The 17,980-nt window shown below is 47.1% G+C and overlaps 1 protein-coding gene across 7 annotated transcripts in view; it reads left to right on the forward strand.

Annotated features, from left to right (window-relative positions):
* The first annotated feature begins 1,672 nt into the window (after nucleotides 1–1,672).
* TCF20 (transcription factor 20) overlaps nucleotides 1,673–17,980 on the forward strand; it is a 128,628-nt gene continuing 112,320 nt past the window's right edge. For 6 of the 7 annotated variants that reach the window (XR_009742924.1, XM_061450683.1, XM_061450676.1 and 3 more), the window contains exons 1-2: nucleotides 1,673–2,092; nucleotides 14,360–14,473. The gene's annotated coding sequence lies outside the window, so the exon portion shown is untranslated. The remainder of the gene's footprint in view (nucleotides 2,093–14,359; nucleotides 14,474–17,980) is intronic. The other variant, XM_061450677.1, reaches the window with a different exon arrangement.

Genomic DNA, 17,980 nt, shown 5'->3' on the forward strand with positions numbered 1-17,980 from the left:
CTGTCTGTGCAGCGGTCCTGGCGTATTTCATGTTTGATGCTCTGGCAGTATCTGGTTCTATTTCATGTGTTTTCATCTGCGGATTTACTTCCTGTAATGAGCTGGGAAAGGGAGAGCCTGAAGGTTAGGAGAAAAGACACAGGAAAAAAATATCTTTCAGAGACACTAATTTAAAAGATTATTTTATGTGTGGTTTTTAACATGGAATATTATCACTACTGGGCTCATGTTTGTGGGAGGAATGCTACAGCAGAGACTAAACTAAAAAGCAGAAAAATTTGCAGCAAGCTAATGTGGTCAGAGTCTTTGCAAGTCCTTGTTAATTTTGGTTGCACTAGACAAATACCAAATAAACCTTGATCCTTTGAAAAGTGTCTTTCTAAAATCATTGCTGTTGCTGTTTTATCTTTATCATAGTAAATTCAAATCTATTTTGCTGGAAGAGTGACCTTGCTGGATAAAGCAGCTCACCAGTGTTCCCCTCAGAGCAGGTGCAACAGTATCTGCAGGGCTGGCTGAATCTCACAGCTTCTTGGTGCGTTTTGGATGTCTGCTGGTCTTATTGCATCCGCTTTATAGAAGGAGTTTTATGGTCTGTATGTTCTTGTGTATGTGCTTTCTTGCAGGGTGCCATTTTTTAATGTCAATTGTGGTGTCTAGAAAGCCGATGCCAGTGTAGGAGCAATCCTGGGACCGACTAGAGCAGCAGGGAAGCTGCTCATTCAATTTGCGGTTACATTTGATGAAGGACTCCAAGGTTTCCTGAGCTGCCCGCATTCTTGATAGAAATGTCATCTCTGTTTCCTATATACAGCATGGCTTGGTGGTGTAATGTTTTTCAGACTTGGCTTGTGAAGAAAAATGGCATATTGAGGCATTAAAGAGCTGCAGAAAGGTGATCTCCCTCTGCCCCCCACTTTGTGCTTGGCAAACACGAAGAGGTTGACTAAATGCTGTCTGAAGAAGAGAGCTGGGTGCTTGCTGCATGATGTAGCAGACACAAAAATTCCACATGGATCAAGAAAAAAAAAAGCTGAGTGCATTCGTTAATAAAAATGCCTTGGAAGCTGTTGAATGCGAAGACCCCAGCTGTGGGTGAGGAAGTGCCTGATCACAGATCACCAGGTCATAGGGGAGGTCTTCTAAGGCAGTGTCACAGCTGCTTGTTGGAGCTGACAGCCTATGTTAGGGTTTGTCTGTTCAGCGCTCTGGGAGGCAGGATACTGATCTGACTCAGTACTGCTGTTTCTCTTCTACAGAAAACGAGGGGCTTTCCTCGCTTTTACTGGAACGCACGTAATTACGTTTTCATTTACTTTCCCGACTGCAGCGGCAGGCCCCAGGCATATGCATCAGGGCCTCGAGTGCTGTAACAGTAGCCTTAAGAGGGGAACAAAACCACTGTTCAGGGGTCCGTTTTACCCACTCCTACTCCACGATAAAGCAGACCGCGGAAGCCCCTGCCCGACTCCCCTGTGGTCCCAGCAACACCCCACTACCAGTGAGGCGGCCCTTCCTCTACGAAAGCCGGCGCCTGCAGCAGGAGGGCTGGTGGTGAGGCCTTCCCGCCCCAGAGCGGAGCTCGCCGGGACGGAACAGAGGCCGATCCCACCGAGGCCTCGGGCGAGGACGGGCCAGCAGGACCTCGTCCTCTCAGGAAACAGGGGCGAGAGCGGGACCCTGAGTGGGGGGGAGCGGACACACGATGGGCCCTGGGGCAGCGCCCTGCCCCGCCGCCTCCCCCTCCAGGCAGCGCTGCGAGATGCCAGAGCCCTCCTCCGCGCCCGGCCCTGCCGAGGGAGCCCGCCCCGCCAGCGGCTCCTCCTCCTCCCCGGCCGCCGCCGCTCTGCCAGCAGCCGGTCGGGCCTGAGACCCGCGCCCGGCGGCGGGGCCTGCTCTGAGCGCTGGCGGAGGGCGGGCGGGGGAGAGGTGAGGAAAATCCAGCAAGGAAAAGCCCCGGAGACCGAGTCCGTCGCGTCACATGAGCTGACAGGATCCGTACCCGCTTCCCTCGGCGCAACAAAGAGCCGGGAGCCCTTCTGCCCGCCGCGGGACGGGGCTGCCATGGGACCCTGAGGGCCGGCCCTCACAGGTAAGCGGCGGCCGTTACGGCGTTTGCCGGCCCGCCTTACCTGGCGGGCGAGAGCGCCCCCCCCACCTGGCGCGAAGGGCGGGGCGGCGGGGTGGAACCGGCACCCCTCGGCTCCTCTGCACCCTCTGGGTCTGAGGTGACTTCCCAAAACCTTTGGAGTTTTGTGTTCCTCCCCCGGCGTGTGCGGCGTTTATGGCGGGGTTTATTTGCTTTTAAGCGGGCCGTAACCCCAGCTCCCCCCGGGGACGGGGAGCGAGACCCGCCGCCCTCGCGTCCCTCCCTCAGCCGCCTTCCCCGCGTGTGAAGGGCGGGCGCTTCCTCAGCCGGGGGCAGGCAGTCTCTGCTGGGGGCACTGGTGCTTCCCGCGACCCTCGCATGGGTTCTGTCCAGCTTCCTATGTGCAGCCGTGGTTAACCTCCGATTCCTTAGTGTTATTCGCTTTTTACGGTGAGCAAACGGTTAACCCCGTGCGGTTTTATGCATTGCCTCCCCCAATCTCCCACCCTTCTCCCCAGCCCTGTATGGACCAGCACATCGTAACCTTTCTGGCTGTTAAAAAGAACATTAAGGTGATCTTTATTTTTGTCAAGGCGCCATCCCGCTTACGAGGTGCTTATCCCAAGCTAAATTCCTGCTGGTAGGCAGCCCCTCGCCCACCCGGGACTTGCCCACCGGGTCTGTGACTGGAAGTTGTTGACAGTTGCGTGCACATGTGCCACACGTTCCTCGGGTGAGCGACCTCGCACCGAGGTTTATGGCTGGAAACTCTCGGTGAGAGCACCGGGTGGGTGAAAAACACCCCAGCAAGGCTGGCGTCTGAAGCCTCTTTTTTGGGAAATGCTCTGCCCCGTTTTTGCTACGTGTGGGTGCTGAGAGTGTCGTGCTGGGATGGCTGTTGGGGGTGTAGAGGTCAGGAGCAGTTTGTGGGGGTCCTGAGGAGGTGGGCTGGGGGCGCAGGGAGCTGGGGTGGCATGGGAGCAGGCAGGTGGTCGGGGAAGACCTGGCAAGGGGAAGGTACAAGTGATGGGAATGGAGGACTGTGGGCAGCCTGGGCAGGGGACTCAGTCTCATGAGTGCTCTCCCCTCTTTGTGTGTGTGGCATGGTGTCATGCTGGTGAAGGGAACGGTTTATGTGTGAGGGTTATTTGGTTTGGGTTTTGTTTTGTTTTTTTTTTTTTTAATTTCATGATTTTATTCTTGGCTTGCTGCCCTCTCTGCAATGATATGGAAATAATCTGCTCCTGGGCACGACTGGCATCTTCCCTCTTATGCCAAGCGGCCACCTGGCTTGAGTCTTAACACTGGCGCACATTAACCCTGGCTCTGTCCAACAGGGAGTCCCTGGGAAGGAGTCTTCCCTTGTGTGTTATCTTGGCTGGTGGGTATGGAGAAGAAACCACAGTTCCCTTTCAGAGGGAGGTGCTAGGCTGGCCTTGATAATTGTGTTAAATCTCTTTAAATCAAAACTAAACTTAAGTAAAGCTACGAGGTGAGGAAGAACAAGCCACCCGCTGCCCTCTGGGTGTCTGGTGCCTACCGTGGCAGAAACAGCTCCAGCAAAGCCATTTGCTTTCAGGTGATAGGGTAGGACTGTGGTTCAAGCAGCAAGAGAACAATTGCACACCAGGGAAGGTGTGCAGGGAGAGGGAAACACAAGAGCGTGCAGCACCTTCTCATGTCCCGAAATGTTTCACAGTCCCTCTCACTGCAGGCTTTGGAAAGAAAGGGGTTGCATGAGTGAGGAGGTTGGGCAGATGCTGCTGTCAGTGTCAGCTGCTCAAAGGCTATGAGTTAGCCTGCTTGTACCATCCCCACCCCAGCGTTTTTAAGGAGTGGAATTGGGGTCCTTGGTGGTGTCCTTCAGGGTAAACCCAGTTTGAAAGTTTAAGCATGTCTTCGTGCAGACTTGGACCTGGAGTTTATTTTTAATGAAAGGCATGAATCTTATGGAGTGTGACTTCAGTTGAAGTAGTAATTGCTCCAAAACAGGGCAAAACTGTGAAAGCAGACAATGCTGATTTTAATTGCTCATTTTTCCCCAACACCTTCTTTCCCCAAGATTCCTGTTATGATTCCCCTCCCTTCGTGGGTGTTTCTTGGTCATGGTGGGGAACAGACTGGAAATTGTCAATAGCCAGATCAACTTCTGCTGATTAGGACTTAGAATGTGACTGGTTTTTAATGCAACCAGCTAAGTCGCAAGGGCCTGGACTGGGACACTGACAGTTTGTTTCATGTGTGTCATTAGCTGCCATGGAAGACTGTGGCTGATAATCTGTCTTCACAAAATAGGAGAAAAAGTTGGCTTTTCCCCTAGAGTGGGTGGGAGGTTTGAAGTGAAAGTTTGTTCATCTGTCCCTTCCCTTCAGAAAAATGTACAGCACGTTTTTGAAACTGAGTCATCAGGTACAATTTCTTTTAAGTATTTTTAAGCTGTCATGAATTTGATGCACTTTGGCCGCATGCTTGCTGGAAATTGTAAGACAGTTGTTCAGATTTGCCCTGGCTGGGTTTGAAAAGGTGATGAAGAACTTCCCATGCCGCAACCCTTTTATATCTGAGCACAGCAGAACTGTCATAAAAGGGGTGGAACATTTTGATGCTCTGTGCTCTGGGCATACTCGGAAGGGGACGTGCAAGGCTTGTCCATCAGCCAGGCTTTTGCTGAAGGGTGTGCTGGCTCCCACTGATGGATTCTCTCTGAGCTGTGCTGCTTCTTGAGAGATGTGGCACAGGGCTGGATATGTGGTGTGTGGAGGGCAGGGCAAATTCCCTCCAAAGTCACTTTGTCATGGAAGACGTAACAGGGATGCACAGATTCAGGAATGATTATTAGCGTCTGATGACCTGGCCAAGATTGTGTAATGACACTGAGTAACAGATAAAAGGTTTTATATCCCATAAACTTGGTTTTCCCTTTAGGGTGAACCACAAGGCTTTGAGTTGGACAGCCCTCTGGTAACTGCAGATAGGTGCCAGCGTTAATCACTCAAAACAAGTCCTTAAAAATAAGGACACAGGCTACAGGCAGGAGAGGGAAAGAAGAGCTAATTGCTATTTTCTCAGTGTATTTTTTTTAATCACATTTAATCCTGCATATATGATTGTGTGAGTGACCCAGCAACTCCAGCAGTTTATTCATTTATTTAAAACAGCTTCATAGTTCACCTTGAAAACCACTTCCTGCCATATGGTTATATTATTTCCTTGTGCCACATTTTTTGCTAATTATCAAGACCATTTGCTTTAAAATAGGTGTTTTTAATTTCACAGCCTTGTCTGCCTCTCCTGCTTGATCCTGCCCTGGAGTCAAGAGGCTGTGTCTGTTCATTCTCCATGGCAACAGGCTGTGATTTACTTATTTCAATTTAATTAAAAAGCAGCTATCAAATTCCAGGCATCTTATATGTTCCTTATATTAGGAAAATATCAGTGGATCAGTCTCCACAACAGAACTACCAACCTCAAAAATAAAATTCTAAGCCTGAGCCGCTGGTATCTTTCCCAGCCCATCCCCTTTGGAAGAGGTGAGGTGGGGAGGCATGTGCTGTGGCCTGTCCTCAGGTGGAGCAGATGGGGCCACTGCACTGGGGTCATGGTAGGAGTCAAATTCTGGACTCCTGTAGGGTGGGGGTGCCAGTTTAAACCACAGGACTACCCAGGTTGTGTTTCTCCTCTAGCTGTTGTATAGCTTTTGGGAGGTTTCAGGGCTTGATGGGTTGGCATGAACACCCCAGACCTTGCCTGGAAAGAGGAGCATGGGTTGCGTGCTCTGTGCATGGATTCTCACCTGCTAGGGAGGGCGCTCTCTGAGGCACCTACGTCTGCTGAGCCATTTTCAAGGCTAGTGTGAGGTTGTGATGCTGTTGCTGGCTTGGGTGAAAAGGGCACAAAGTATCAGTGGGCACAAACATCTGTACTTGCTGCAGTGAAAATGCAGAAAATGGCAGTTCTGCTAGAAATGTGATGGTGTTTATCAGCTCTCGCCTTGTGAGAGATTTTACAAGTCAAAATCCTTTGTGTTATGCTTGATTTTTTTGGTCTGTCTTGAAGCCTATCTGTTTTTTGATGCGTGCGTGATATGGCTGTTGGTTTTAAGCTGGTCACAGCACAGAAGTTCACAACGTTCTGTTGGTTTCCGCATGGCTGGTATTTGTATGCAGACTAGAAATGAAGGCCTTAATCCTAAATTAGTTTTCAAAGCGCTGTGGCTGTACAAATACTGGTTTGTGTTAGTCAGGGATAAGAAAACGTATAGGCAATGACCAGGCGGTTGTTGGCCAAAAGAGGGGCTGGTGTCTGGAAAGGACCTTGGGGGTGGATGGATGAGTGTGGTGATTTTACTAACCTTCAGGTGGTAGGTTTGGTAGTAAATGGACACAGTGGAACCAGTGTAATTAAGGAGTGCCAAAATTAACACTCCTTTTTGTCTTCAATACCAACACCCCAGTTCTTAATAGGATTATTTTCCCTTGAGGGGACTGTTGAGATGACCCAGCCTTTGGAGTACCTGCACGCCAGTGGTGTTTTCCTCCTAGGAGAAGCTGGGCCTGCCGAGTTGTATAACCAGACTTGGGTGCTATTTCTGAGCTCTGCTAATGTGTGGAAGAAGAAAAGTTGGCCATGCATTTTTATTAAGCCTTAAGGAGCAGTTATCAGAAGAGTGCCTGCAAAAAACTGCACCTTTCCCCCCCCCCCCCCCTTTAGTGTTGCTACTCCAGGTGCTTTTTCAAAGTCACCTGTGGTGATTTTAACAGCAGACATAGGTTCTTGCTCCTTCTTGCCCTGCCAGAGCCCTTGAGGTTGTGGCAGAGAATGTTGGAATCTCTCCTGGCTTGCTTATTTTCATGGATTAAAATGATGTACTGAGTTTCTAGCTGCAGATTCTTGGTGATCATGCGCCAGCTGGTAAGACCCTCTTTGAGCCCATGAGGGTAGCAGTTAAGTATGTGTTTACTAGGAAAGCGAGCATGTTTGGTCTATGGGATGCTGTTCGGCAAATCTGAAATCTCATGGTGGTGTTCCTAATAATAACAGAATAAACCCAAGGAAGACCTCAATGCAAGCTTTTGTTTGTTACTGTATTTAAGCAGATACGTTTGAGGAATTTATATCCAACTGGTAACATCCTTAATTCTTTATTACTGGTTTTACTAAAGTACAGGCATGATCTGTATTCTTTAAGAGTTCATCTGTTCCTCTTGCATATCCAGTTTTGAAGTAGACCTTGCTGATATTAATTTATGTATAGCCTGTAACCTCATCTATAAAATGAAGGGAATACTTCATAAAGGCAGCTGTGAAGTTACGTTTATTGTCTGTAAATTGCTTTTAGTAATTGAGCAGAGGAGGTGGAGAGGAATAAAGACAGTGGAGTAAATGGATTTTTTTTTTTTTTTTTTAATCAAAAAGAACTGCATTATTTTTGTTCATCTGATGATGTAGAAGCTGCTGGGAAAAAAAAATGCTTTATCAAGAGCACCATCAAACTAATTGTTAAGTTTGTAATGAAAACAGACATTTTTGAGCAGAGTGATGAAGGCAGCCATCTTGTTTGATAACAGAGTCCAATTTAGAAATAGGCACAATTATGATTGGAAATCCTGCAGAACCTCTCATATTCCTGTCTGCTTTGGGGCTTCTCGGTTTCAGTGTCATTCTTTACCTACACAGCTGCTTTCATCACCCAGAAATGCAACTGGTAGGTAGAGCCTTATAATAGGTAAACTCCTTGTTTTGAGACTATTAGCAAACACTTCTGTTGCAGGTTTTTCAACCTGGCTCCTTGTTTTGTGCTGATTGATGTACTTGCTGGGTGAAATCACAGCTTCACACCGGCGAGGATGGATTTTCTTACTGTGGCTGAACCGATCTAACCACTTGCTGCTTCCGAGAGGGGTGGACGTGCCTTGGTCGTGGTTCTGTTGCTGTATTCCTTGCCTTGTGCCAACTCTGGTACTAAACGGATCCAGCTTGTTCAGCTTTGGGAAAGCTGTCTTGCCCAGAAATATAAAAAAGTGAATAGTTTTCTCCTGGGACAGAGAGCTGAATCTGCTCACCAGGCTCAGGCTAGTATCAGAGCTGCCACACAGGAGGGGCAAGATTTGTTTTCCCAGCAGTGAAAGGTAGGGAATGAAAGAAAGGTGGAAATGGGGCCCCCTTTTTTGGCAGCAGTGAACTCTTAGCCTGGTTCAGCTGTAATGTGAAGCCTCACCCTCAGCCTTCATTTTCAAGTCCCTCCCTTCCCCTCTGCTCCTCTCATTCTTTCCCTGAGATGTACTTGTGTGCCTCCAGATGCTGACTCCATTCCCAAGCAGTATTTTCAAAAGCGAGGAAAAAAGGGAAAAGGTTGAGTTTCACTGCTTCTGCAGTTAAAGGCATATCATAGTTCCCAAAAGCCCATTGCTAACAGCCCACTGCTATGAGCCTAATAATAATAATAGTTATTATTATTAGGCTCATATATTATTATTAAAGGATTCAAAAAATAGTAGCCATAATCCTCACCTGTGAGAGAGCAAAAAGAGACTGGCTGAGGAGATACTTGCAGGCTGTTTGTGAAAGAGCTTCCCTAAACATGGTGATGGCTGTTTGGACTGAGGACTTGGAGCTGGTAGGACCAGGTGGTCCCTGAAGCCTCAGATAGATGGCAAGGACAGGGAAATATCCAGAGAGTGTTCTGCACGCCAGTGGGGAGCCAAGCTTGAACTGGGTACCACACACCAGGAGGAAGGCTCTATCTCTGAACTGTGACTCGCCATTGCTCCAGATGCTACTACCTCATTTTCAGGCATCAGCAGAAATTGGAAAGCCCTTGTGGGACACTGCTGTGGTAGTACAGAACGGTGCCTTCTTGCTCCAGGGATGTGATGCAGCTAGGGGCATGTGGAAGCTCAGCCTGTGTGGGAACTTTGCTCCTGCTGATTGGCGCAAGCAGTGTTCCTGCTGCGGCTTTGCCAGTGATGGATCCATCAGATACACCATCTGCATTAGCCCTGGCTGACGGCAGGGAAGGGGCATGTGTCACCTAACAAGATGCATGCCTGAGCGTCTCTACTTAGCAGGGGCACGGTGCGGGTCAGAGTGTGCATTTGGGAGACTAGATGGAGGTGTCTGTTGGCCTACAGTGATTGCTTTATGGCTAAAGGAGTAGATACTCTGTCTGTTTGGTGAATTTTATACGGCATGAAGGTGAAGATGATGTCAGTGAAGAGTAGTGTGCCAGAGGCAACAGAATGCCGTGAGCCTGTGTGTCTGTGGACCTATATGTGAATGGCTGTACCTGGTGGGAGGGGAAGGTTGCAGTCAGTCTGGTGCACAAATTAGAAGTATTTGTGCAGCCATTTTCAAATAAGGAAGGTAGTAGGGAGGGATGAGGGAATTTACTCCAACTTGAGAGTTCTTAGAGATTTGTTTCATGCTGTACTAGAGTTGGTTGGGTTTTTTTTAAAGCATTTAAGCCTAAATTCTTCTTGTTGGTATGTGAAAGCATTATGGCAAGAGAAAGATTATTGGAGGGTTGTGTTGCTTTGCATGGTAAGATTATACACTGGGTGGCTGTTACAGTGGATTTGTGTTCCAAGGATGGAGCGAATAAAGGAAAGAACCAGCGTATTGATATTAAATAATGGTGCCACTGGATATGCTGAGCACAAAGTGTCTTTGTTTTCAAGGATGTATTTTTTTTTTTTTAATCTGACACATTTATAAACCAGCCGCAATAATTTTTTAAAAGACATTTTTAAGAGAGGGGGCAATATAGAAAATGCTGTAAGTAATCTCATTGAGAAGTATGTTTTTCTTCCACCCCTTGCACATGCGTGCAGCCTCTGGGGAAGATGTTAGTGCAGGACCTGGATAATGGGGGTCTTCTCCAGAGCTGCCACTGTTCTGATTGATGTGGGGATGAGCTGGGGGATGAGGACAGATGCACGGGCTGTCTGGGGTTTCATCTCTGCAGTCTTCCTTTTTTCCACTCCTCCTGGATAGAGAGATGAATGCTGCAATTTTGTCTTCCACCTACATCTCTTTCTCATCTCCTGTAAATACTTGCTGGTTGTTTTTTTTTTGTTGTTGTTGGCAAATCTTCAATTGTGCTTGTAATGGGTGACTCTCCTGTGCTGCTTAACCTGGCTCATGATGGTGGGTGTTCCTGTAAGCCAGTCTTTTCCTGAATCTCTGCTGAATTTTCATGCAGTCTGCTCAGTCTGGGGGCTTCTCAGCTGTTGTGTTGGTTGCTTTAGTGAAGATCCAGGTGTCATAGCTGACTCCGGCAATGCTCCAGCTGCCCTGAGGAGTGCAAAGGAATGCAGTGAAAGAAGCAGCCGTTCCAGGGCCCTGTTTGTCTTCAGACTGGAAATGCTGAGGGCACATTAGAGAGTCTGTGTAAGGCTGCAATAATTAAATAGTGCTGGGGAGAGAGGGAGTAGGAGAGCATGTGATGGTCACTTCAGATAGATTAACAAAGAAGGGTTATTATGGTGCCAGCAGAAGACATCTTTCTGTGGAGGTTCCTAGCCAGGATATATTTTAAGAACCTGTCCCAGAGAATGAGAGTAAAGGCTGAAAGGTCTAGAATTAATTGCCCAGATACCACTGGAGGAGCAGCTTGGAGAAGGGAGCTCATACACGAGCTGGGTGTGGCATAGAGAGGGAAATGGGAATTTCCTGACTTTTGTTTGCAAGGCTCAAATGTAAAAGGAATTTTAGACTTAATAGGTGGAAAGATGGACTAAAATTATTAGGTAGTTCCATTTTTTATTTTTTATTTTATTTTCTTTTTTGCCCACCGTGCTCCTGGCTGGTTTAGTTGAACATCAGTTGAAGCAGTACAGAGCATGTTTGGGAACTGAAGACATTAAGCAGAGAGAGAGAGTGAATCTGATTAGCTCTGCTTTTCATGCATTAAGCAGAAAGATGGGCTGAAATGTGATTGCAAACAGATAACAGCAGCAGGCTCCCAAGGCACCACCATGACCCAGCATATGGGGTGATGGATCTAACCATGCCGTAGAACCCTTTCTTGTAATAGAAGCTCCTTGTTTTTTATGTTGTGGCTTCTGTTGTACTTTCTAATTACCCTATTCATCGCTGTCTGCCATTTTGAGCCTGGCCACGTGGCATGGCCCAGCCCCCTGGAATGTGTGCCCTGGTGAGCACTTCAGCCTTGAATAGTAACCCGAGCTCTAGTAGCCAAACGGTGGGAGAGAAGAGGTGCCAAGGCTCAAGAGTTTGAGCTATTTCCCCCCTTATTTCTGATAATAATGGAAGTAACGGCAGCTGCTTTTGCCATGCTGGCAAAGATGAGTGCTGGCATTACATGTAAAGCTCTTAACTTCCTTCTGAAAGTGCAGGTATTGGGCTTTGTTGGGAGAAGGTTCCTAGTGACTTGAAAAAAGGGGCATCTATCAGTACTGCTTATAAATAATAAATGAAAGCTGGCTTTGCTACACCAGCCACTTTCTCAGCACAGCAGCAGCGATCTTGAATCCACTTCCAGTCTGTGACTTCTCCATGTAGAGAAAACGCAGCAGGAAAAACAGGCTGGCAGAGGCTTGGACGGTGCAGGCTGGAACTGGCACTGCTGATAGAGCATCCAACATTCCTGCGTGCTGCTGGGGGAATTTTCTGTGTCCATGTGATGACCCCTTCCCCAAAACCAACCTGCCTTTGCTTCTCTCCACCTGAGGCTGTTATTGATGGGAAGACTAAAGAACCATTTCCAAAACTGGTATGGGGGAATGCAGAGAGAGTGGGAAGAGCAGCGGTCTCCTTCAAAATGTCTGAACAAAGCATAGTAGTAAGCAGCTTGCACATCTGTGTGTACGTATGTATTTTAAGGCCAGAAGGGGTAGGTCAGACTAGTGTTTCTATGACCTGTTCTCAACTGTGTCTTGCCTTTCCTGCCTGCTGCCTTTCCTTGCCCGTCAGGGGACTTCCACTTCCTTCCTGCTGACCTGCAGGGCTGCAGGCAGCCTCCCTGCCCTTGTGGCAGCTCCCAGCTCTGGCTCTGAGCCCAAGCTAATAATCCCGACAGATTTTACTGGCTTGTACTCTCCTCTGTGACTTGCTGTAGGGGAGACGGTGTGTGAGGTTGTGGTTTGCATCATACTGGCCCTGGGATTCCACCCATTGGCATCTGTGTGAAACCCAGACCTCGTAATAAGCACTGGCTGAGCCTCTGGTAGAGCCTGACTTTGCTCAGGGAGGCCTTTTGCTTCCCTGCCTGCAGGTGACCAGCTAGCACAGATGTCATCCAGACACACCTGATTGTCCCTGGCTGTCCAGATGATTGCCAGCGGTATGGGGTTTGGGTGGAAGCAGGAGATGTTGATAGCCAGGAAAGGAAAAATTCATCAGGTATCAGAGAGGGTAATGAAGATCTCCTCTCACCACTCTCCCCACACATCAAAGCACACTTACAAAAAATAGAGTGTTCATCTTTGACCCCCATTAATGACTGGCTTGGTCTGTGTAGGAGTTTTATGAGGCTGCTGCTGCTCCCACAGAGTTTAATTATTTAGAGCATGAGGTGGAGGTTTGTGCTTTTGCTGCTGCTGGTGCAGGGTTCAGGCCCTCCTGACGGGCTGGGGGGTTGGTTACAAAGGCAGTCTGACTGCTCTGCAACCGCTTGCTCCCGGGAGCCTAAGGGAGGTGTGAGCTACTGCTGTGTAGTCCTTGTCAGGGCTGGGAGCACATCCTTCTCATTGTGCAAGCTCCACATGACTGTGTCATGTTGAATTCAAGGCCTCTCCTTATCTTCAGGGTACTTAATGGTCCAGACATACCTTAAATGACTACCTGAAGCTGCTGAATGGGCATGCCTGTGGCAGATCCTACTTGTGCTGCCCCCCAGTCAGTGATACAGAGATACAGTGATACAGGGGCTGGTGTAAGACTCTGGCAGCAGCATTTGATTTATCAGCCCTCAGCTACAGGCCCCTCCCATTCCCTGCACTAGCATGCCTTTACCTGCCTTCTTTCTGCTAACAGCCCCCTCCTGTTTCCCCCAGCTCCTGCTCTGCACTGTAGCAACCACTTTTCCTACTGTGAGATCCCATCTTCAGCCTGCTGCTCCCTTCCCTTTGCAGTACATCAGCTTGTTCTCTTGCATTCCCTCCTTCCCGCATCCAGCTCTTCTCTGCTGTTAATCTTCCCAAGACTTAGGAACACCCGGCAGATGTAAAAACCAACTAGGTTACTGACTGTGCCTGGAGACCTTTGTGCAGCTTGTGTTCTCAAACAGGTCTCTCTAGCTCTGGCCTGCTAGAACAGTATTTCTCTGATGTCCCACTGACTTGGCAGCCAGCTTTCCACTTCTAGTGGGAAGGTGCCTGGCTCCTGGTCGGTTGACTGGGATGTAGGCTGGTCTGATATGTCAGCTGGCCAGCTGGAGGGTCACACTGATGATGCTTGCCTTCTGGCTGCTGCTGGAACAGGTAAAGTCCTCTTGGGATTGTGCCATCTCTTAGGTTGGCAGGTCCTGAGGGCTTGCAAGTGCTCATTAGTGCTGAAATGAAACAGCAGCAACTGTTTGGTGCAAGACTGTAAGTGGAGGCTTGTTTCAGAGCAGCAGTGGTTGATACTGGTGGATCTGAGTTTGGCTGATAGCAAAATCAATTTATGGTTGGACTGGGAAGCCTTGTTTAATGTGGAAGGTTCACACTATATATTTCTCGTACCGTGCCCGTCGGTAATGAAAATGCCTATCACAAGCTAGCAGGTCACCTGGTGTGTTGCTGCTTCTGAAGGCTGAGCTCGTTGTGCATGCTGGGGCTCACTTCTGTGCTATGTCTGCTGCCATTTCCTACCCCCTGAGCTCAGGGACCACTTGAACCTTCACCTTCTTGCATCTGCTCTCCTGCCGTCTCCTTGTACGTGCCTGATCTCCTGTTTTCTGCTGTAGCAAGGGCCTATGCAGGCTCTTGGTTGCATGCCAATGGGCTCTTCATGCTATCCCTATTTACCCTGGTTTCTCTCTTCCCACTCCTTTCCCTCTTCCTATTTCATTTCCTTTGGTGTGGGACTAACGTTCCAGGTTGTGTTGGGAGCCTGGGTTGAGCTGAGATGGCAAAAAGAGGGTGGAGGGGAGGAAGGGGTTTATACTGGTAGCTGTGAGTTTCTGCCATGAACTTGGTCTTTAGTCTGTTGATTATTCTGGGCCCAGCTAAATCGGCTGGATCTGCTAGACAAACACCAGGTGCTCTGTGTCCTGCCTCCATATTCTACTCTGTTTTTCTATTTTTTTTTTTCCCTCAAAATTATTAGGATTCTTCTGCCCATTGATGATTAAAACAGCGCCTGGAGTTTTGGAATGGATCAGATGCGTCAATCAAATGTTACCGCATTGCACCCAAAGAGAGGAATGCCATCCAGCTGGGGGTAGGGTCTGCTTTTTCTTTGCCCCCATCAGTGTCTAGAGTTACTTGAAACCTTTTTGGATTTTTAAATACAAGAATTTTAATAGAAAGTACTAGTTTTCAAAATTAGTTACTTTATTGTGTGAAAAGTTGACTGCTTTTTTTGTTGGTATGAAGCAATGTTGTGCCTCTTTATTCAAAATGTTATTAATAATCTTGAGGCTTTGCAGGGCTTTGGTAAAGAAAACATTTCAGTAAGTACTTCAGATATTTTGGGAGGGAAATTTTGTGTTTAAAGTAAGAAGTAAGTCTATTCTAATGAGAAAACTAAGAAAGATGAAAATAATTTAACTTTCTTCAGACATGTCAAAGTTCAGGTTGTTTGTTCCAGTTCTAGAAAGTAATGTAAAACAGACTAATACCCCTGCATAAACTGTTCCCTTGCAATGGGAGAGAGGAAGCTAATAGATCAGTAGAGCCACATCTCTTTGTGTACTGTTTACGGATACAAGGCTACTGTGGCAGCAGGTATAGCATGGGACCTGGAATGAAACAAAGGTAAATCTAGAGCCTCACACAGGCTTAAAGCACAGGTTGCAGCTCAAGCGGCCAACTGAAGTGGCTTTTTGGCTCCCTTCCACTTGCCAGTGCATGGCTACCCATTATCCTCTCACTGGTATGTCACTTGGCTGTTTCAGCAGAGAGGCTGCAGAGACAAAACACTTACCTGGCTCTCAGAAGTGGGATGGACTTTCCAGGTCAGGCATGAAAATACATATGTTAGGATTTGTGTCCAAAAGTAATGCTGTTCCAGTGTTGCTCACTTGAAATCTGAAGCGCCTCATACTTCACGCCAATTTCCTGTTCTTGTTAAAATTGCTTTTGCTTTAGAAATGAAGGGTCTTAAAGCTGAGGGGTTTGACAGAGCATGCTGCAGAATGATTCTTTTCTCCTCAGTATGTAAGTTTCCTGAATGAATAATTTGAAGTAAAGTAATATTTCCCTGCAGAGCCTGCCTCTGTTAAGTCTTTAGACTGTCACAGCAACAGCGAGACTACTAGTGCAGTATTAATAATTTATGTGTGTCCCTCATTTTGGACCTTTGTCAGTCATTTCAGCCTCGGCAGGCTGGGAGAGATGAGAAAAGCACGTATAAGTTTTGCTGCTGTTCTCTCTGCATATCTTCTCAGGGTAGGCAAAGGATTTTGGTCTCCAGAGAATGTCTATCTGGAACCTTTTAGCAGTGCTAAATTTACAGAAATAATACCATAAAATAGCATAACGGTGTCTCATTTCAGTCATCTCTGCATAGGATTGTACTGCTTTCATTGGATGTCTGCAGCAAGCATGGTTCAGATGTTCATGAGCTTTGCCTGGTTGCAGTAGGTGAGGGAGAGGTGAACCTTTTATGGGTCCCTTCTGTGGGATGAGCCCAGCCAGGGTTCTGCTGCGTGTGTGTAATCAGCCCCAAATGTTTCTGTGCTGCTGCAGCTGCACATAGCTTTCTTTAAAACTGGGTTTTGTGTCCTTGATTCTCTCCCTCATGCTCTTCTGAAGGGAGAGAGATGGGCAGGTAGTTTGTGTTTTTCCTGAGTAGGTATTGCTTGAGGTGAGGAGCAGAAGACTGTCTGAGCCAAGTGAAAATGGGGCTTCAGAAATGAGGCTGCTGAGAGGATGTCACCAGAGAATTCATCTGGTTTAAATACAAAGTGTTAGTGAATTCTGGAGTTAACTATTACAGGCTTGCTGTTGGTGTTAGCAATCGTTTGAACGCCTTCCAGCTTGGCTGTCTAATAGGTACTTCTCCTTCAAATCCTGTTGGAATCACAGCACTGTGTTTCAGGGAGTTTTGAAGGGTCACTAGTATAGCATGTGCATGAACTGGTTTCCGTCTTTCAGTGTGTCTGTGTTCCTGCAGGCAGATACTGAACAGTTTGAGTCAGATCGGTCTACTTTGAGCGGTGTTTAGCAAGCGGGTAAGTAGTTTGAAGGAACATCTTCTCATCTGTTGCCCATGGTCCAAAGTGTTTGATTCACCCCAGGCTGTGGGGAATCCACAGATTCTGTGCTGCTGGCTGATGGAGAGATAGATGGATGAATGTATGGATGGGACCGTAGGAGAGGAGAATGTTCTGCAAATAATTTAATCTGTATCTTAAGCCTGAAAATGCTGTACTTAGGAAAGGTAGCTTTCCAGAATAATTGTTTGTGGAAAACGAATGTGTCTTTAAAACTGGATTACATTGCTTCAAATTCTGGGTTTGAACTTCTTGGCTTGGGAAAATATTTGGCTCGAAAATTGCTGTATGTGTGCGGAAGGGTCTGCAGAAAGGTTAACAGAGAAGAAGAAACTTGGTCTAATTGTTTTGTGTTGTACTCATTAAAAGATCTTTTCATTTGAGACTGAATTTTTTTGCCATGGTTTGTACCTTTATAGTTCAAACATACTCTTCTCCCAGATCTTCTGCTAAGTCTCCCTGCGAGTGTGTACAGTTTGAAGAAAACAAGATGTAGCTGAGTTACATTTAGATTTTAATACTTAACTTGCATAGCAAAATGGCCTGGCTGCTGGCGAGGGTTTATAGTTCAGAAAGACACTAAGATGCACTGTTGGAGTTCTGATATCTCGGTTGCAGCAGTGAGCATTCTTTTCTTTTCTTTTTCTCTTTTTTTGGGGGACTCATAAGGGGCTAGAGCCTTACTCCTGGTCTGCAATTGCATGCTCTGTCTAATATATACCTGCATTTGTAACAAAAGGCTTTTTTGCAAAGCAGCATTGATTTCTTCTGCAAACCAGAGAGCATTGGGAAGCTGCGTTGGAAGACTCTTTCCTTTTTTTTCCCCTCCCTCTCCCTCTCTTTACAAGAAGTTACTTTAAATAGGGAGCTCTTCAGCAGGTTGCAACCAGGATTCTATAATAAGATCTCTGTTCACTCTCCCTACTTTTTCACATGCAAAGTTGTGGCTGTAATTATATGACAGCTGCCCTCTTGGCTGACATGCAGCAGATTGAACTGGGGATCTCCAGAGCTAAAAGTGTGAGCTGCTACTCTGGGAGCTAAAGCTCTATAGCTGGAGGCTGTAATGATCTGTATCCTTCATGACTGAGTGTAGAAGGGAGCTGCAAAAAGCACTTGCTGAGTTACGGTGCGTGCAGGGTACTCGCTGTGTGCAGGGTTATTTCCTGGGTGTACTAGAAGCTTTCCTTGAGAGGTTTGTGATAATTGCACAAACTGTTGTCAAATCTTGGGTGCTTTAAAATGACACACCATTTTGAGCCCTTTCTGCCTTAAATAAAATAACTTTATTAACCTGTTATTCAGGCATGGACATTTGTTGCTGTATGTGTATGTTGTGTTGCTGAAATCCTTCAACTCTACTGCAGTGTAAATAATTGTTACCAATACTAAGTGCATTATGAAAGGTTCTACAGCCCCAGTTAAGCCAAATTTGCCTGTATGCTTTGCCATTACAATAGGTTTTTTGTAGATAGTACCATGGGAGCTTTGTGAAAACTGGAATTGTTGGA

The sequence above is a fragment of the Pezoporus flaviventris genome, unplaced genomic scaffold (genome assembly GCF_033815535.1).
Source record: "Pezoporus flaviventris isolate CSIRO_AGI_PZ_B2104156 unplaced genomic scaffold, CSIRO_AGI_Pfla_v1 ptg000011l, whole genome shotgun sequence".
Lineage (NCBI taxonomy): Eukaryota > Metazoa > Chordata > Aves > Psittaciformes > Psittacidae > Pezoporus > Pezoporus flaviventris.